Genomic DNA, 22,335 nt, shown 5'->3' on the forward strand with positions numbered 1-22,335 from the left:
TTTGTTCTTGAAAAATACTGATGTACTGAATTCATTTCTTTATTTTGTTAGTGAATAACTACTGAAATGCTTAATAACAATCAATCTATGATTGTGAATCTATGATTATATTGTGATGCAATGTTTACTGTGATAGACTCTGTCATGACTACTCTGACATCAAAAGTGGAAAGTGAAACGTAATTTAATGTGACAAGCCTATCGAAACTTGCCGCTTGATGTTATCGTTGGTCTTCTCATCGAGGCCATTAGTTTGGGGATGATATGCAGCCGTGACACTCCTCTCGATCCCCAACAAATTGCAAAGGGTTGTGTTGAGCTGGAAAAAGAAAACACATTTTTTAAAAAAAGACAGAACCAAGCAGAAATTGGTATTTTACATGTGAACATACACATACATCATTTACGAATTCCCTTCCTCTGTCCGAAAGAATTCTTTTGGGGCAGCCATGGCGGTATATCATGCTGCAAAGATGCTTTCCAACTTCAGCTGCTGACTTATTCCTTAAGGGGTAAGCCTCTACCCATTTAGAGAAATAGTCAGTGACTGTCATGATGTATTCATGGCCACCCTTGGTTTTTGGTAGTTGGCCCGTTAAATCAATGCCTACCAACTCCCAGACAGCAGACACCTGTGAATTGACGTAAATTAAATCTATTTACTCGTTAAACATTATTTAATTGGTTGTGTTGTTGTATAATCTGAAGAACAAATAAATGTGCCTTTACACACTGTAAGGGTTGCACAGAGGTCAGAGGCTTCCCAACCTTCTGGCATTTGTCACATTCCAGTATCTTTGAGAAACGAACTATTAGTTTATTGGCTACAGCTTCGACAATAGTTCAAGACAAAAAAATGCTCAAGCACATACCCATTGTTCAATATCAACAGACATGCCATGCCAGTAAAACCTTGAACACATCGCCTTCAATGTCCTTACGATCCCCCCATGGCCACCCAACGGTGAGTCGTGAAACTCTATGAAGAGCCGCCTGGTGTCTTCTTTACTTTTGACAGCTCGTCTTGTTCCCGCAAAGAAGAGCTGTCCTTCTGCAGATATGTAAACATTAATTGAACACATGGTGAGACTGTTTAACAAAACAGTTATGCAATTGCCTAATAAACAAGTATGGTGCCCCCCCCCCCCCCCTCAAGGATTTCCCACTACTTTGTTTTAGTACAAGAACTTTATTTTGAATGACAGATACAACAATGTTATATTACGAAAACAGGAAGGGGCAGTACAACAGTGTCCCTATCTAAAAAAAAAAAAACAGGTTAACAATTAAGAAAAAGAATACATTTTAAGTCACAGAGAATCAGAACATTTAAAGTGAACAAGTGTGTGTGTGTGTGTGTGTGTGTGTGTGCAGACGTGTGTCCACAAAGTCCATTTCATACATTTGCCATAACATTTTATCATTTCAAGTGAACCAGTGTGTGTGTGTGTGTGTGTGCGCGTGTGTGCGTGCATGCGTGCGTGCACATGTGTGTCCACAAAGTCCATTTCATACATTTGCCTATTTAACATCTTAACACAGAACATTTTAACGTGTGTGTGTGTTGACACGCGTAGTCACTCTGTAGATCCACTTTTAGCTGAAACAAAAAATTAAGATGGAGATGTGTAAGATTCATTTTTTTGTAAGCACAAAAAAACTCTCTAGACATGTGTGACATATGTTCCATCTAGTTCCAAACGAACAATTCCTCCTTGGCTTTATATCAATTTATAAGGGGAAATTCAAGATTGAAGCTCTTCATTGATTGAAAAGATGAGAAGGAGAGTTTTCAGCTCCACATATGAACTGGTGATTTGCTGCATGTTGGTGTTTTTTGGCATGGCTAAGGAAGCATTTCAAGTTGGACATGCATAGGCTATGCCGCAAAATTTACACTTATACATACTTGAGTATGCTGATGCTGTTGGGGTTCTGTTACAGTTATTTTTCCGTCTGGGGTTTTCATTCTAAGTAGAAAAAATGGAAATTCATGTTTATTAATTTCAGAGAACAATTTAATTCATGTTTATTAATTTCAGAGAACAATTTCATGTCATAGGTAGTGGCTCATGATCATCTTCATGTGAAACATGTGTAGGCCTATTACAATGTCAGGGCGGGTTAGCCTACAACACGCTATTTGTGCTTTACGTAAACGGTCTAGTTCATGGAGAGGAATGAGCTTACTTGCAACCCAGAATGCATTGCATGATTAGGTTGCCTCACTTTAGGCCAAATATAAGAATATCGGCTTACATTATGCGAAATATAACTCATTATTCATCTTTTCTTGATTTTCAATCAGTGATGACATTAATACTAACCGAATTTGGGCTTAATCAAACTGTATTATTAAACTATGAAACGCCAGACCCGTATCGTGAAGCATAGTCATAGAGTATAAAATTCACAAGGACGCAGAATAAAAATAAAATTGTAGGTAGCGCGACCACAAACTGTCTCGCGAGAACATAATGTAGCTGGACGCTAGTGAAAGCATGCCCGCGGCGCGTATTTCCTTAATACAGTTGTAACTCTGGGTGATCAAAGACAATATGCTATCGCTCGACTCGATAATGGTTAACAATATTACATGGATTAAAAGCAGTAACGTAGTAGAATTGGGTGGAATAGTTGTTGTCCTACTGATTAAAGTGCTTCTCCGTCGCATTCCTGGATAGATATAAATGTCTCACTACATTAGTTGCGTGATTAGGCCTGTGAGCAAAACATCCGTCGAAGTAGGCTACCGTGTTTGTAACTTTGGCTTGCATTTACGTAAAATTATGAAATAATAATGGTTGGCACTTACCTCAATAATCGCAGGATTGAAAAGGAGGAGTCTAGGCAGGATAATGGCTTTTTCTCAGGCAACATTGTTACAAATAAGCACGTCATTACACTGTTTTGTGTAAACCAGTAGATTAACACAAACTACATAATTTACAGTAAATCACCACAATTTGCATGACAACAATCCCATGATTCAGTGCAAAATACAGAAACACATTTAAATACAACAGTAGCACTACTGTAGGCTACTTTTGTAAACAGTAGACTACCACAATATATAATAGCATATCCATATCTATCCTGCTCTTATAAGGCTACTGCTAATACATTTCACATATTTATATTTAATTTATATTACTGTAAACCATACCACTTTCTTAACTGTATACTACTGTCTACACTGCACTATATGTCTTCTACTGCTTATACTGCACCACCTGTCTATACTGTGTGTCACATTTCACTTTTCTGCTTTTTTGCACTTCTGGTTAGACGCAAACTGCATTTCGTTGTCTCTGTATTTGTACTCTACACAATGACAATAAAGTTGAATCTAATCTAATCTTCATTATTTTAGAAGGAGAGAGAGAAGAATGAGTAATCACAGCCTTGACCATGAAGCAAGGACCATGAAGGGATGGCCATCGAAAAGAAATACCTGTATAGGCAGTTACAGGCTACAGAAAGAAGATGCGGAGAGTGATCTCCCAGCATCCTCAACTGGGTATAAATGTTTGTGTATGTGTGTGCATGAGTCCACATGCACATTTCAGGTCCCTGACAGATAGAAAGTGTAGGTGCTTCTCTGACACTGTTCTATTACACCCGACATGGGGAGACACTAATAGCATTTACAGCCTAATGACTGCCTTGAATTAACGTGTATACATGTGTCATTTAAAGTCCCCCTAAAGAGTATTTGTATTTACCTTAAAATAACGTTTCCAAAATCATTTTGATGGCACAAACTTTTAATAGGGCAAACATCACTCAGAGTAGGTTTTATCGCTTGTAAAATAGCCATATCAAGTTGCTGTTTGGAACACTGCACTACATTGGTGCTGCTTTAAATGTGCAGTGAAACAGTTGTGCAGGGCTCTGTGGTGCAGGGCTGGGTTACCCAAAAGCATAGTAGCAACTATAGTGTCTTTCGTAGTTACAGGAATGTAGTTATAGGAACAGTCCACTTCTAAATCAGTTCTACTAACTACTCTCCCCCAAAACCGTTTTTTCATTTGCATTTGCACTGGCCAAGTGGCCATAGGAACTGATAGGAGGGATGTAAAGGAGTGACGCGCCGTCACTTGCCACAGGGTTTAAAATAGGCATGCACTCGCCTTGCCAAATGCTTGTAAATTAACTAACTAGCCTATATTTACAAATGATTTGAATGACCCTCACTGTCTACTGTCGCTTCAAGCATTCCACGGTCGGGACGAATGAAACAGGCATGATGGACTAATGAAGCCAGCAGTTTAATCTATAAACTTTTAACATTGTTGCCATGAATACATACCACAAAATATACACAGAAAGTGCAAACACTTAATTTCATGTTTGGGATGTCTATCTATCTATTTCTCTGTCGATATCCTCATCCCCTGCTTTATTCCTCTTCTCGCCCCCATAAGTCTGTCCCAACCACTGCCGCATTTAGTTTAATCTTAACCTAATAAAAAGGAGATATCAATTATCATCAACAATGACAAGCCAGCTGGAACCTGCCACTCGTTTTCTCTCTCTCTCGTGCGTGCTCAGACGCCGTTTCTCAATTAAATGGAGTAGCATGGGGCCTACGTTCAAGTTGGATCTTCATAGAGAGGACCGAAAAGTATCATCTTTATGTAACATGCTGTTGGTGCATGTTTACATTGTATACTTTCTCTAACAAGAGTGAAAAACAGTTTGCCATACAGCTACTATTTATTGGCTAAATGTTGGTCCCTCCTCTGTCTCTCGGTGACCTACGCATAGTGCATCTGGTGGTGGTGATCACTGATCAGGCAACTTTTTAAAACTGAACATTTTAAGCCTACAAGCTCCTCACGTTCCATCTTCACCTAACTCCATAGACAATAAATTAAATAAACCATCTGGCTGCTTCAGGTTTTGCGGCCTCCGTTACATGACATCAGCCCCCCACAAAGAAAATAGGTAAACACAATAAGTTAATTGCGTTAATATTTTGTAGCGTAGACTCGGTCTTGACTCGGACTCGACTGTATTTGGAAACCAACAGACTCGGTCTCGACCCTTCAAAGACTTCGGTCTTGACTTCGGACTTCGGCATAGGCGATCTCGCTCTCCATCACTATGGTAGGCGCTCCGTTCGTTTCCATCATCTCACACGCTGGTTTCACAGCAAACTGCGCGCAGCCAATGGGCGTATGAAACGTCATCACGTAGCATTACAGCACAGTGGTCATGGGAAATGTAGGAAGTACTGCCAGGGGGATATATGACCAAGAACAGAGCCTAATGTATCATGCATGTAATGCCTCATGCATCACAGGCCAAACTGGCTAGTAAGTTTTTTTATTAACACCCGCCAAAATAAATTTGAACCCGCATTTGGTGGGTTGGTGGGTGTTAATTTAGAACCCTGCTTATATCACTGACAACAGTAGTCCAGCCAAGATATTGTCATTTAAAAAGTGAAGTTGCAGCCCTCAACTGATGTTGATGTTGTCATGCTGTGTTTTGGCCTGATCGCCACCCTCCACCTATCTACTAATCACGGGTCAGTAGTGTTTTCGGCATCCTGGTTGCCAGTTCTGCCAGTCAGGAGGGGCCGGGATACACACCGCTCTGCAGTAATTTTAAAGTGATTGCAGTACCAGTTTTGGCCACAATCTTACATACGGTTCCTTTAACTTCCCATGGAAAGTTTCCAGAAATTTACCGGACATTTTCCGCCCCTTTGCAACCCTAGTCGTAAAGTTAGCTGGTACAAACTACACCAAACTACACCTCTCGACCTGTGGTAGAAGCATAGTAGAAAAATTGCAGGGGATTTTCATGTGAAAGACTGCACTAACTCCAGATTTGTGTACAAATTGATAATTATAAACGGATTTAAGTTTCTGGTTGATATTATACACTTCTAACCACCATACATCCATATTTTAAAATGGCTTAGGCATAAAATATATTATTTGAAAGCCAATTTGCAGCCACGTGCACACAAGTAAAAGTCACACATCTGCAGATAATAATACAAGGTGCACGCTTTTGATCAGTCAGTTGAGAATATGTAGCCTTTGATTTTAACATTGTCATGGAGTGGGGGGATAATATGATCTGCATAATAGATAGACTTATAGGTAAACAATGGTGAGAATATTGTAGTCAAAATAACTATTTCAATCCAGATTCGAACTCTTGGACAGCTGACTGTCATGTGCTGCACATCGCAGGCTATCATCAGCCTTATTACACTGCACCACAGAGATGACGGTGTAAACAAGTGAATAGAGGGTAAATAACAATCGAGTATACAACAGTTTCACCAGCACATTTAAATGACTAATGTTTAAAAGTGAATTCAAAGCAGTCATTAATTTACAAGGTCAGCCTATATGAACCAATGAATTAACTTGATGACCCTGAATTACAAAAAAAAAGAGAGAGAGATGATTTCATACATCATTACTGTAAGTCTGTTATTTGCAGGTGTCAGTCCGCGTGTTAGGCTACTATATGTAATGACCACCTTAGTCCAGACTACTGAACTTTGGATACTATCATGGTCAAGACTTACAAAGTACCATGTAAGTATGATAGTTTTGGGAAACAGTTTTAACTTAGATGTTGGTTAGTTGACTGGTGCTGCCTGAGAAGAGGACTGGACTGAAACACCTGCACAACCAAGCCAGCTTGGAGGAGAGGATATGCATTGAACCTGCTCACCAATGCCAAAAAGGACCTCCTGGCCCAGACATCAATTGTGGTTTTATTTTGTGAAATAAAAAGACCATACATTTGAGTAATTCTTGCCTAATTATTATTATGTTTATTAAAATGTGTATTTTATAAATATGTTGTAATTGCATTGGCAGTAAGTTGCTAATGGCAATTATTCATTCCCTTTGACACATGAGAAACATTAGAGTGGGCAGTGTTGCAGTGGCTCTCATTTTTTTCTACAAATGCTGACTTGCACTACATACTTGGTTCCCCTCTTACTTTGTAACTTTTTCCACCAAATGTATGTAATAAATTACTTTTTGTTCAAATTCACTTTTGGTGTGGTCTCCCCATTGCTCCACCATAAGCCATGTGCACCACCATGACCATGACAAATGTCTTATGATTTAAGTTACACATGCTGTCTGGGGATTAGTAAACTATATGAATGTGGGCCTACTAATGAATTTAAAAACAGTACGTGTATTTACTATTGTTGATGTTGAGAAACTTGCATACTGTATACTACTACACCTGTGTTGGCCCTGAATGAAATAGTCTACCCAGGTTAAAATTTCTTGCACTTTATCACAATACTAAAGCGTCTGATACCTTAGTGATTGAGTTTATGTACGACACTATATGAACACAGATTTCTTCCTAAGATAGTTTTGCTGTAGTCCAACTCCAGTGTGAAATAACTAGACTAGCACCTTGCAAAATCAATGCTTCCCCAACTTTTTTGCTGACGCAAATGTAACCATCTGAACACCACATTTGCCATTACTTGTATACTGCAAAGATGACGTTTAGTCTCTGTGTTTTGAGATAAAATGCAGAAGGCCGAACTTCGTTATGAGGTAGGACAACATTGTTACTGTCTTCCTTCCCATAAGCGACCTAAAGGCACTTTGTGATTATCTGAAGCCAACTGAGTAGCCAACTGGAAATGTAGCTTACGTTATAACGGGTATTGAGAGTTTGACCAATAATGTGGACGAGGAAGATGAACAGTGCCTATAGTAGCCTACGAACAGGTTGGCATATTTAGCGAACCGATTTGTAGCCTATCTTTAAGATACATTTATAACGAAACTCAATATCCAACATGACAGTAGCCAAGGCTATTTCAGTGTTTTCAAGCAGGCCTAGCTTCAGACAACCCCAAGTAGGCCTAGGCTAGCTTATATTGGTCACAGACGCGGTAAAATAGGCTACAAGTTTGACGTGCTGCGTGGCGCTCAATAAAACCTTAAAACGAAAGAGTCAGGGCTAATTTTATTTCACCAGATACATATTCCATCTTCTCCCCTATACAGTGTACAATATAGGCTATCTATTTCGCACTGACGACTTAAATTCTCCCTTTTTCATACGTGTTTAGAGTGTTTCACGAAGATTCTAAGACATTCACCTAGAAATTAACAGCTGATCGGAACGTGATTATTACGTCATCCGGAACTTTTTCGCAAGCCGGAACTTATTGTTCATGACAAACCCACCATCTTTTAGTCTGAGGAGAACCATGTAGAAGTGAAATAGTAATTAATTTGTTTTTACATTAGCTCGTCTGATCATTGCTATATTAACAATGTAAAGAGTGTAGGCCTAAAGAGAAATTGCACACATTTTAATTACCCGGCTAAATCTATTCTGCTTGGTGCATCTATACATGTAGTATTATTGTATAGCATTTGTTTGGTTAATGTATGACAAACAAGTTGGGGAGTACGATGAGAAGAAGTAGGCACATTTGATTTCTGTGTTGACTTATTTTGCTATACAGCTTGTTATAATTTCCTATCATGCACCTTACCCATTTAATCATTTCTTTACAACATAGCTTGAACTAAATTTAGCTTCAGTTTTACCATTCTCACAAGGGTAACTTTTACAGTAGTTCAACTTCTTCAACTGTGAAGTTATTGGTAGCTAACCATCAGTGGACTGCCAAGCTGTCTTATTACTGAACACCCTCGTTCATGTTTGTCTTTGATAGGCTGTCTGTGTGGTTGGTGTGTCTGTGAAACCTCGTCCTATTATCCTTGGGAATAGTATTGATTCTGATAGCCATGCATTTCACAGTGGAAATTAGCATTAAACCCGAGGAGAGTTCTATTACAGTCAATAAGCTGAGGAGGCTGTGATGTGATGTCACACCTTATCCCAACACACTGTTCTGTTATGATGATGATGCATGCTATGTAAGATCAGTGTTTGATAAGGGGAAATGGAATATGAAATCTGTAAGATGTTTTAGCCCAGACATCCATAACCATTCTTCTTTGCGCTTGTGTTTTATTTTGAACCCTTAAAGGGCCTTTAAATACCAAGCCACCCTTAAAAGGACACTAACAGCTTTATTATGGGAAATAAGCATACTAGTGATTTCTTTCTCAAAAGTCAGCTTGCCATCCCCCACACCAGACTCTGGACCTTTGGGGACAGAGCCTTCTGTGCTGCTGCCCCCAGTCTATTGGTCTGTATAAACAATGTTTATATAGTATATATAGTTTTTAGTATTTTAGTATCATGTTTATCGTCTACTGCCTCTATTGTACAGTAGAGTTTTTTCAATTTTTTATTTGTATATTACTTTTTCTGCTGTAAGTGCATGTTGTGTGTGATGTCTGTATGCTACTGAGACCTTGAATTTCCCCTTGGGGATCAATACAGTATCTATCTATCTATCTATCTACCCCTCATGCATCGCCCCCTCCCTAGGCGTGTTCAGAAAAAGCACACCTATTCACTGAGGCCTTTGGCCTCTAACCCCCCTTCCCTACCCTTCCTTTTTTGTTTTTGTAAGCAGCCTTGGGTATCTTGAAAGGCGCTATATTATTATTATTATTACAGTTTTTCTCAGTCGCTTTGGTGCTTTTCTCACATCACTATTAACATTTGCACAGCAGTTAGTGCAATTATCAAAACAGTTAGTGCAAACTGCAAAACCTAGTGGATGACCTGCAAAAGCACGTCACTTGCTCAAAATGGATAGTAACATGAACATGAACAAGATAGTCAAATGGCTTTGTCATGTTTTCATTATGACAGTTCTCTCAGTGTTTTCCAATGCAAAAAAAGGTCAGAACTCGGTGACACTACCTGAACATGCTCAAGACAGCACTATACAGCACTTGCACAGCCATTTGAAAACTACAGTAAAGTTACACATTGCTGTAGTTAGGTGAGTAAGTGAGTACAAGACACTGAATACGTACATTTTTACTGTATACTCTTTGCAATTCTAAAGCATTGTGACAGAATTTGATAACTAGTTCAAAAATGTTGTATGTAATGACTCAAGCAATGAAATGAACACTATTAGTTTTATTTGGAACGACTATTCAGCATTCATAAGTATAGTTCATTTTGACTGACATGACATAAGCAAATGATAATGTTAAAAAACAGCAGAGAATTGTATGAAAGCAACTGATACATGTCCAAAAGTATTTGCAATTTGTTCAGAGGAAGGAGAAATTACTACTATGATGTGCACAAATGACTAAATGTTGTGGAGGTTGAACTAATAGTTATGAGAATTTTCATTCTGATCTGAAAAAAGCACCAAAGCGACTGAGAAAAACTGTATTATTATTATTACGTAAATGCATAGGAATAAATATGAATGAGTAAGTATTGGCCTGTTATGTTTGCAAAGACCCCATAGCTCATAGCTCAAGCCAATCAAGCTAACCAAGTCAACATCATGCTGCCCACAACTTTCTCATGGCCACTGCAGTCTCTCTGGAATTGGCTCCCAGAGGTCTTTCTCTTCCATCCCCTGACTGAGCAATGTGCTTTCCAGAGGAGCGCGGCTCCTCGGGTGGTCTCATAGACGTAATCCATCCCAGCCCTGCCTGGTGAATCATATGTTCGCTGTTGATAAAGCGATGTGTTGTGGCTAATGCCACGCTGCTGGCTGGGTAAGCCCCACTGCCGTGAGCAACGGCTGGCCCACAGTGTGCACAGTGTGTTATTTCATGTGACCGCCTGTAGCCGCGGGTGCACAATCCACTTCACATGCAAAGTTTGTGTCATTACTGGATGGTGCGTGTGGCACAGAACCAAATTGATTTCAGCAGCAAGCGCTGTTGGGTCAATACCCCCTGTGCTTCTTTCATGGGCATAAACATAGTTTTTACAAAAAAGATACAAACCCAGTTGCCAACAGTTCATTACAGTCTGCCTAGAGAGATTCTTTGTTTATTGACAAATGGTTTTCAGTCAAGAACTTGTTGAACATTTACTGAATATCACCTTAACCAAACTTAAACCCTAACCTTAACCATAAATAGTTGTTAACAGTATGTCAGTACATTGTTTGTTTAGAATCTGAGCATCTATGGATAGTCTATTGGAGACCATCCAGTATGAGACTTACCTCTTAGCTCATATCCATATGCATAGGAATAAACATACCTCCCAAAAAAAATCACAATTTTTGCCAACCAATTCCTAGGCAACATTAATATCTCAGGTAGGTAGGTAGGTTTCCCTCCCCTTTTTAAAAACCAAAGTGAGTATGGGAATAGAAAACAATCTGTTTCCAGTGTAGAGCCAAAAATGTCAAAATGTTATCAGTCTGGGGGATGATAAGCAGAGAAAAATCATTTGTGGAAAACCATGTGACATCCTGCGGGCATTAATGGATGCGAGGCTCATAATCTAAACAATGCCTCTTCTCCCTGCTGTCTCGAGGAGAAGCAGGCTAAATAAAAAAATAAAAATAAAAATAAAAAAAACAGAAAAGGCTTCCGGCTCACTGAATGCATTAGTGGAGAAGCGACGTGAAATAAAACCATCTCACAGCCTGTCATGGCCCAGCAGTGCATGTGGCGTGCTATTGAGATGAGATTTTTAAAAAGGATCAGAGATATAATAAGCAATGTACTGTACCGGCATGATTACCCATGGTGATATTTATCATCAGTCCTGCCGGTTAAGTCCTCATCATGTGTTGGCAGAAAGTTCAGAGTGCTGGATTCAGATGCCAGCGTGAAGTGTCTAACCGGAAGCCTGCTGTGCTCTTGCTTTGTTCTGTTTAGTCTGCCTCTCTTTGACATATTGTGTTTTTATTTTATTTTTATGTCATCATCAGTATTCTCTCTCTGTCTCTTTCTCTCTGTCACTGATGTGAGAACCACTTTTCAAAACAAATGAGGGAGTGGTCGAAGGTCGAAGGAAATCGTGAAGCTCTCTGCTGCGCTGTTGAAAATATAACAATTAATTATAGAACCCCGGGAAACCGTGAATATCAAGACTCTTTACACTGACACACACGCACACACACAGATACTCATAAACGTTCAATGTCCAACAGGTATTCCAGTGGCCTAGATTGTGTTGCCACTGTATGTAGTGAATGTCCAATATGAGTCACATCACATGAGGTGTTTATGGAAATCATGTCAATTTGTGGCAATTCAATATTGTTGCTGTCACCTTTCCTAATTGGCATCCGCATGTGCCTATGTACTGTGAATAATAACATAACATGTCAAGGCTTTGCTTATGTGTTACTGTGCAATCAGGTATTCTAGTTACAACAGGCTCAGCATTGGCCCGTGGCAGGTGCTTCTGGAGCTGTCATAATTGGTGAGAGCTCTCCTGCCATTGTTGCCATGAATATTCCTCTCATCATGAAGTTCATGACATAAGAGATGCAGGGCCCATGACACAGATAGTCAGCCTCCTCACCTTGCCAGTGGCACCATTATAAATAAATCACTCCATTCGTTCATTACTGCCACTATTACCGGCCTCCAAGTCTAGGGGAGCTTGGGGCACGGCACAACCACGTTCTCTTGCTTGATCTTAAAATACAAAGAGAAAGGACAAGGCAAGGTTCAGGTGTTGCACACTGGCATTCCATTTATTAATTAAAATACTTTAAGCATCAATACTTAACTATCCAAACATGTTTAACAATGTTCAAACACACTCAACATTAAATTGATTAACACACACATTTACAGCATTAACCCCTTTTATAAGAATATACATGTGGTGAGAATAAACACAACATTTAGCAACCAATTCATTCCTTTGTAACCTCACTAAAAAGCCATGGCCACATGGTTAATGGTGGCAAACAAACATTTGCTTGAATCAACATTTACTTCAATTTAATAAGACTCATATCAGGATCATTCAACACATTAACCAGCAATTTCTACAAAATTACCTTAGATGGCAACATTAAGAATAAAATGACACATACCTTAAAATACAAAGAGAACGGACAAGGCAAGGTTCAGGTGTTGCACACTGGCATTCAAAATTCCCTCCCTCCCAGGGTGCCATCTACAGGCCTGGAGATACTCTCCAAGACATTTTCCCTGACAGCAGACTCAATGTGTGCTATGTCATGAGTGTGCAAATACTAAAACATACAAACTTTTAATTGACAATATTAATCATAAGAATTAAAATGTTACCACAGAAACACACAAAACATTTCCCCTCTGGACCCCCAACACCACCATTGCAGACTTCCTTGTTACCATTCACCATAAAAAACAACAACAACAACACTCTTTATTCAGATCAGTGTGACCCTTGGCACGGAATTACTGACTGGCTAGCTGGAGTGGCCTCATTCAAACCCATCAACCAGGTGTCAGCTGTGCACATGATATGCAGATGTCTACACACACCCAAGAGAGGGGTGAAGTCCTCCATTCCTGCCTAATGATGATCTTCACTTGACCAGAATGCCAGTATGATTTGATGGGGCCAGTGTGCGTTGTGTTCCCTTGATGATCCTCTTCAATTCAACTGGCTGACTAGTGATTTAAATGTGCAGATGAATTGGAATCTTTAATTCCACATACTTACTTCCGCATGTGAGGAATACTGTCTCTCACTCATGCACCCATTAAAACCTCTATATAGAACCTTCACGTGAAGGGTTCTACCTACTGTAACACACAAAGGTTCATGTGCAACTTTAACATATGAAACGAATGGCCTCAATTAAGTATAATTTTTTTTTACATCCCTGGCAAAAGTTTATAGAAGACTTCTTTTTGAATCTTGCTTTATGATTGTGTCATGAAATAGTGGTCATTTCCTCATGCCACTGCTCTGGCTAGACTTAAAGCACAGCCTCTCGATTGATGATGACAGCTAATGCTTTAGTATATTTTAAAAGACCTGCAGGATATGCACTGATCAAATCAGAACAGCCTGTTGTGGTATATATGGCTATGGCTGACATCCTGTGGAAGAGGACATCTTTTCAAGTCTAACGTTGATGGACACATTATATCAGGATGTTTTCTTCATTTAATCACCATCATTAAAGACAAGGCATGCACTGGTTGTACAGTCCTATCAGAATGATGACATTAAAATAACATGAAACATACAGTATGCATTGTGGATCCAGTATGCACACAATATAGTGGCTATGCTCTTTGTATATGCCCTTCAGTGTGTTCATCAGGGAACTCATCATGAAAGGAAAAGTGCATTATTCTTTTTCATATTCATTACGGGAATAAATAAAACATAACACTAACGGCAACAGAGGAAATGCGAACAGAAACAATACACAGAAATACAGCATGCCAACGATTTAGTGCCACAACAGCAGTACATTCATCTCACAAGTAAACTGAATTCATAACCTCAAACAATCATTTAAAATATTGATGAAAATGTGCCACGATATGAAATAGGCAAGGACATGTATTAAAGGAACCATATGTAAGATTGTGGCCAAAACTGGTACTGCAATCACTTTCAAATTACTGTAGAGCGGTGTATTCCCTCCCCCCTGACTCGAGGTTGCCAACCCGGATGCCAAAACACTACTGACTTTGTGATTAGTAGATAGGTAGAGGGTGGCGCATCAGGACAAAACACAACATCAACTTCATCAACATCAACTTCACTTTTTAAATGGCAATATCCTGGCCGGACTACTGTTGTCAGTGATATAAGTATTTGAAATGAACATGATTTCCTAATGTCTAGTCACATATCAGAGCCATTTTATGATTAATTGAAATACATTTCTTACATATGGTTCCTTTAACATTTGGGGTTGATCACAGTATACCCACTACAGCTAACTACTACATTACAGTATACCCACTACAGCTAATAACAGCAAATAAAATATAAAAGGCCTGCATTAAGCATAATAGTAACAATAACAACAATATTAATAACAATATAAAGTTCTGTACAAGAATGAATGAATTAAATGTAAGGTTGACAGATGAGTCTATAAACCCTTCTTGAAAGTCCCAAAACTATCATAAGAACGCAGAACAGATAGGCAACTCATACCACCAACCAGGAACCACCGAGGACAAAAATCTTGATTGTGACCTCTTAGCGTTAATTGGTGGTCAGCACAGCAGGCTATCATCAGAGGACCGCAGTGGGTTAGAGGGGATGTAGAGCTTAGTCATATAATTCAAGTGGTGCAGATCCAGTAGACCAGAGTGAGGGATTGGAGGGATTGAATTCTGGCTGCTATAGGAAGCCCATGAAGAGTAACTAGCAGAGGAGTCTGCTCTCTGGCTGAAAGACCAAACATGCTGCAGTATTCTGAACCAACTATAATGGTCTCACTAGATTCTGATGAAAAGCTGTTGATATTTTGAGCTCAAGAGCCAAATGTCCTGATACAACATGTTGATTGGCTGGAGTTGTGTATAGTCACTCAGTTCACGTCCAGAGCCAATCGTGTGTGCATGTACAAACACCATGCGACCTCATTTAAACGATGAAAAGTGCAAAGTATTAACCCTTACCCTTTGTTTTGTAGGGCTTTTGGTGGTGGCTATTACACTCTTGTTAAGAACCTGTCACAAAAAAAACTGGGTAACAATATGAATTATAATCATTTTCTGAGGGTTTATTTGGCTGGGGTCAAATTGACCCCAAGGATAAAGAGTGTCGGTAAGATTTGAGGATAACACAAGGGTTAAGGTGTTTATGGCGCGAAATGTTTTGGATACCTGAAGATGAGTCTTGAAAAAATATTTTCACTTGAGTCGGTGCATTTGACGTGGACAGCCGGATGCCACCTGCACTTAAGTTGGAGTTTACCTCGACTGGAAACCACACAGCAGTTCTAGTTATGGTTTATCTTAATTTGAAGTCCTTAAATCAGGGGTCTCAAACTCAAATGAGCTGGGGGCCAATTCTGCCAACGTCATCTGATTGGAGGGCCTGCTATTTCTGAAAATGCGATGTTCTTGTTTTCAAATACCACACAAAACTGCAAACAGAAAGTGCAAGTGTTTTTATCTAGTTTTAGACACCTGTGCTAGCAACCTTAGCTTATAAATAAAATAATGATAAAATAAATATTAATACAAATTATAAAACAAATGAAAAGCAAAAAAACAGGTATGTGTGTGTTTCACACCAAATAAAAATATTTTCCTCTCATAACTTTTTTAAAACTATAGGCGTCAGGGTTAAGAAAGCAACACCATTGGATTTTTATATCAAAATTTCAAAAGGCCATGGCTTGAAAGTGGGCAGAGATAAAGTCCTACTGTAAATGTAAAAATCTTTGAGTAAAACAAAAGTTTATAAAGGGGGTAAATTTACCCATCTAATTTGCCACTGGATGGCAAGCACCTCAAATTATGCACCTTTCAATAAATACTGGATGAACATATTTGAGCAGGTTTACTTTACTTTTTTCATATTACCCACATAACAAATTAACAGGAAAACACCTAAGATGTATACCAACACCTAAGATGTATATGGTTTCTAAACCACAAGGCCTACTATAAAGTATTCTGGTTAAATCAGTTCCTATCGCGGGTAATCTGAGTACCCAGAAGTTCGCATCATATTGCGGGTGACTTTGTAGTTTAGAGCCCTATTTCTACTAGTCCTGCTGTCTGTACCACGTCCATTACGGACACTATCACGATTACCACTGCAACCTCCAAGCTATGTTGGGCAGAGGGTCGAAATAAGCATGGTATGCTTAGTGGACACCGTCATTATACACGCAGACGCACCTCCATTCAATAGGCGATCGATCATAATCTCCAAAAGGATATTCTCCTTCAGATTTAGAATAGGTGAATAACATAGCCTACCTAAGACTTCATCACACGTAAATGTTTTTCAACATTTGGTGTAGGCCTATTTCTGCTTAATTTCTGCTTCAATTTATGCAACACTATGGTCTGCATCGGCTTCCAGCGTCATTACAAATGCTGCGTCTTTGTGTTTCTGGCGTGTAATACAAGTATTTCCTGAAAACTTTGCGCAGCGATTTTGGGTTTGAATGAAGCTCTGGATGTCTAGCACATAGTGGAGCAGAGTACAAATGAGATTTGTCACCGTACTTGGAACTATCGTCTATTTTAATCAGTATCATTGTTTGTCACAATTAAAAAGTTTCAAGGGCCGGATTACATTATTATTTTGACATCCGTTGCGGGCCGGAATTGGGCCGGGTGTTTGAGACCCCTGCCTTAAATCATGTTATTTGACAGTAATATGCTTTCTCATCAGCGTCAACATTATGGCTTAGCGGGGGGGCTAGTGCATCATCACTTAACTTTAGCTAGCTGTATAATTCTGAACTGCTTGCAATATTCTTGTTTGCTTTTGATGTCAGTTATTAGTGGGTTTGATCCAGTGCTGTGGGCTTGCAGAGCAAGCCCATTATTGTTCTTCTTAAGTTTTCTTATTATTAGTGGGTTTGATCCAGCAAGCCCACTATAATGTAATCCAAGCACATTATCGTAGGAGTCGATTGCCAAGTGTGGAGTAACACGCTCTGGAAATTCACAATTTCGTCGCCGTTAAAAAAAAAAAAAACATAGTCCAGTATTTCTTTTGAAATTGAAATGAAGTTGTATGGACTGGACTATGTTTTTTTTTTTTAAACGGCGAATAAATTGTGAATTTCGCAATCGACTCCTACGGACTTTCCCTAAAGATGGCAGAAAAAGATGGCAACATTTCGAAAGGTACTGGCTTGATGAAATTCATTCTGGACTCTCTATCTGACCACATAAAGACCTCGGGATACTTCGGTTTGGCTTTAGGGACCCTCTACTCACTACCACGTAAGTGTAATGATGTTTGGAACTGTAGAAGAGGTATAAAAATAGTGTTTTGTAGTGGCGAAATAATATGCCCTTCTCACTTCCAAGCTAACGAGTTTTGACTAAAAACGATAAAATCGAACTTTCTCAAAACACATCTGAATGACATGATTTTGATGTCAACTCAACGTATGTATTCCCAATCATCCGTAAATTGATCTAAAGTGCATTTTACTCCGGATAATTCCTTTAAGTTTACTTATTAGTGGGTTTGATCCAGCAAGCCCACTATTGTTTTCTTATGTTTTCCTATTCACCCACTTTTTGTACCGACTACTGCTCCAAGACCGTTTGAGCTATCGACGCGGTTCGAACTCCAAAAATTCAGGCCCGAACCGGTGTAGCTTGCTTGTTACTTTCGTGTCGCTGGCCCTTGTCGTTTTCGCGTTATTCCCGTTTTTCTGCGTTTTTGGGCCCCATTGAAATGAATGGCGTAATGTTCAGGATTCTAATTTCGATTATGACATCACAGCTCTAATTGCTTAACCCTTAAAGGAGTACGGAATGTTGGGAAATGAACGTTCTAAAGAATATCTGGGTTCATTGAATTCAACATAGAATTTTAGAACCTTCAATTGTTGCGGAACTTAGAATGTTCAAAAACCTACACCTTTAAGGGTTAAAGTGCCCATATTATGCAAAAATCACTTTTTCTGGGATTTGGGGTGTTATTGTGTGTCTCTGGTGCTTCCATACGCATACAAACTTGGAAGAAAAACCATCCATGCTGTTTTGAGTGAGATACGGGTTTCAGAATTGATACCGCCTTCAGCCTCTGGGTGAGCTGTTCAAAATCGCCAAGGGTTCACACGTCACAAGCCGAAATATTTGAATATTCCCACCCCCTCAGAGCATACGTACAGTGTCTCCACCCACCAGGCACAGCAGTAACTTCTCGGACAGCAGCCATTTTGTTACCGATTTGGAAGCACTGGTTCAGATTAGAAGACACCTTTGTCAAAGTACCACGCAAAATGCTCTGTTGTTGGCTGTACAAAAGAGCACAAAACACTTCATCGTGTCCCAGCCAAAGAGAACAGAAGAGCGGCATGGATTGAATTGATTTTTGATGGCAGTATCCATGCTACAGTTGGCAAGAAACTGGCAACAATCATTTCGAGACTGACTGTTTTCTCAAACTACGGTCAGTACAAGGCAGGATTAGCCGGGGAACTCATCTTAAACGACAGCGCAGTTCCAACTTTGCGTGAAATACCTGCAGACGAGGAACATGTAAGTAGTTCTATACAATTTCATTTGTAAATTAGGGTAGCTTCTAAACTCGTGTGTGTTGTAGCAGTGTTTTGCCATTGACACTGAGGCGGCTAACTGCTAGCGCTAGCTTCTAACATTAGTTAGTTTACAAGTCTGCTTGGTTCCTCCTGCAAAGCCATTGTCCAGCGAAACTTTCGAAAGTTGTGCATTTGTAAAAGATTTCTATGCTGTAATTGGTTGCGCAACAAAAAGTCAGTTTAAAACAAGTGTGTGTGTGTGGGCAAGATTACAAGTTTGGTTGTCAAGCTACAGTAGATTTTTGCCCACCACGTCAGAAGATACAGTAGCTAGGCCTAGCTCGCCCCTAATCCAAACATATGTTTCTGATCTTTTTAGCAGCTAATTCATGTATAAGGGAGATGTCAAATTGTGCACGTATTTACCTGTGTTTATTTTGCAATTCTACACGAACTAACCAAGCAGTGTTTTGCTAAACTAACCAAGTAGGTAGTGTTTTGCCACCGTACAAGGTAACGCTAACCCCTATCTTAGCAATCAGCATTGTCTCGACATTCAAACCCTGTGACAAAATCGGTCATGCAGTACACATCCCCGGCGGTTTCGGGGAATTTGCTAAAATAATGTGTTTGGAAATGTTTTCTGAACTGGAATATGTTAGTGTTGTCCAGAGTGTATGGTTGAAATTGCTACATCACTGGACAATTTGCACTCAAAGCCAACCATTATTTGTAATTAGTTTCTTCTCTTGTGTCGTATTTATTTGTGATCCTTTTTTTACTTGATGTAGCTGTTGGCATACATGTAAGATGAAGTTGATGTAATTTCTCTTTTTGTATAGGCCAGTACATCATTAACATTACATACAGAGCATAAGACCAGCTACAAAATATATTGGTTGCCAGACTGAGCCCCCTGAAATAAAGTGTTGGCACACAACTGTCTTCTAGGACTCTGCAATTATGGTCATTACCAAAAATATGATATGTACTATATATATATATATATATATATATTTTTTTTTTTTGTCTTGCAGGAACTCCTGCATTCTAAAATCTAGAAAAAGGAGCTGACCAAGAAGACTGTCCTGAAGGATATTGCCAAACTCAGTCCCCACTACCAGACGTCCTCTTTGGAGGCGTTCCATAGTGTCATTCTGCGGTTCGCACCCAAAAACGTGGTCTACCCATATCTGGGAATGCTGTGCAGGTAAATTAAACTGTTTATTCTTTGAGAATATTTGCCCATTCCTTGAAATTGTTTTCATGTCTGATTTTCTTTTTACTGTCCAAGACTGTAAAGAGGGGATCCTCTTTACAAACTGAGCTTTCCAAAATCCAGGAAGGGAGAGTGCAGAGCCAGACCAGTGAAGACAGACGCTACATTCCGTAAGTTTTTTTTTTCATTTACATTGTACATGACAAAGTACTGCAACAGTGCTTTCAACACAATAAATAAAACCAAACAAACTTACTTAAATACCTGAGAAACTACAAAATTTCACGTGCAAATTGAACAGTTGTTGAATAATGTAGTAAATTATACTAGTGATTCACTTTTTGTGTGTGTGTATGTGTATTGCACAGGGTATGTTGATGATTTGATGGACATGATCATGGAGAAAGTCTTTGTTGACCCATCATCGTATGGAGATGAGATTCTGAAGATAAACATCCCGCCGGACCTGTCTTCACAATATGAGCATCCATAGCAAAACTTCTGTAGGCTTAATACCTGTAACGACTGAGAAAAATTAACATTGCTAGTCAACAGGTTTTATAATGTATGTCTAATTTGGAATCAGTGAATCATTCAATACTGTATTTTTATGTACAATGACAGTGGTAAATAAATGTTTATTGCATGTGTAAAATGCTTCATGTGAATTTGTGTAATATACAGTTTGCTAAGGAAATACTTGGCTATAAGTTCAAGAAAAAAATCTGAAAGAGGCTTTGGCAGACTATATTTGCTTTATTATGTTGTATGAACAGTGAATGTAAGTAGGTTATTACAGATAACTCACTGCTCTATTCCCCTTAACTTTAAAGGACCATAGTCAGCCCTGTAAATGTTGCATGCATTCTGCAGTGAGAACACATTTAGACCGTCCAGGTTTAGAACCTGTTTGCCTATCATACATGGAGGCCTTTCATCCAGCTGCTGCAGCCGTCTTGTAACCTATTATGCATAACATAAGGTAAGTATAAGATAAGATGCAGTGGCATCTTGTCTGCAATCATATATTGCTGACATAAGTAAGGAAAGATCATGTTACCTGTGGTACCTCCTGGCAGCATAAGTTCTCAGGCTCTGACGGCATTGTTGCACAATTTCCACATGTGCACCTAAACAAACAAATACAAAAGGAGTCATGCATGAATAAAGCTAAAGAAATAATAAACCTGGTATTTTTTACCCAAAAATAGCACCCACGATTACATTTGAACGAGCGTGCTCCAGCTAGCTAGTACTTTTTTTTTTTTTCTCAGCCTGACGTAAGTAGGTGTATGGTAAGTAGTGCTAGGCTAGACTTTCTCAAGTTTACAACGTGAAAACACCAGTATACACCAATATATCAAGCGCATACATGCAAGTCTCATTAGTATGACAGAAAAATACTACTGTACTTTAGGAACACTCAGTCTGTAGAGCAATGGTGTCGGAGCCCTCCCTAATTTTACTGTGAAAAACTAACGTTAACGTTAAGTTAGAGCAGGTTACAGGATCTGCCAACCGAGCGATGCTTGAAGCAGCGGGGTGTTTACACGACATAACTTCACGTTTAGTGAACAAGAAGCACAATACAGTTTACTACTGTGTGAATACAGATTCATTAAGTTTAATAATGAATTTGTATTCACACAGTAGTAAACTGCCTGACCTGGAACTAACGTTAGCTATCGATCGCTAGACTAGCCTAACGTTAGCTTTCACGGGCTAAACACTGACTATCTAAGTTTCAAAAAAATGGAAAGTTTCACTAACCATTCAAAAGCGTCTTGCTGAATTCTCTGAGTCTCGGGTAGTGCAGGAGACTCTCCTCCTTCAGGATCAGATTCTGGTTTGAACATGTATGGTTGAACTACTGCCGCCATGTCCATGTGAAAGTTAACGCAGTAGTAGTGGTAAGAGTCAGTGGGGCGTGGGCAAAGATTCTAGAAGCTTTGGGCGTGGCCAAATTAGCTGCAGATCATGAATATGTAATGAGCAGCAGAAAACAGCACACTCTGGAAGGGGCTGAAACAGAGGGTAAAAGAGGTAGGTAACAATCGTTTCCTACATGCTATTT

At 39.3% G+C, this 22,335-nt stretch overlaps 2 long non-coding RNA genes across 2 annotated transcripts; one reads left to right on the forward strand and one right to left on the reverse strand.

Moving 5' to 3' along the window:
- The first annotated feature begins 20,082 nt into the window (after positions 1-20,082).
- Positions 20,083-20,910, forward strand: LOC125285676. Its single transcript, XR_007192051.1, has 3 exons — positions 20,083-20,252; positions 20,337-20,431; positions 20,630-20,910. It is a non-coding gene; the product is annotated as an uncharacterized LOC125285676 (long non-coding RNA).
- An 85-nt stretch (positions 20,911-20,995) lies between these two features.
- LOC125285787 lies at positions 20,996-22,083 on the reverse strand. Its single transcript, XR_007192062.1, has 3 exons — positions 22,032-22,083; positions 21,322-21,391; positions 20,996-21,224 (listed from the first exon to the last, which is right to left on the reverse strand). It is a non-coding gene; the product is annotated as an uncharacterized LOC125285787 (long non-coding RNA).
- Positions 22,084-22,335: the final 252 nt, after the last annotated feature.

The sequence above is a fragment of the Alosa alosa genome, chromosome 20 (assembly GCF_017589495.1).
Source record: "Alosa alosa isolate M-15738 ecotype Scorff River chromosome 20, AALO_Geno_1.1, whole genome shotgun sequence".
NCBI classification, from domain to species: Eukaryota; Metazoa; Chordata; class Actinopteri; order Clupeiformes; family Clupeidae; genus Alosa; species Alosa alosa.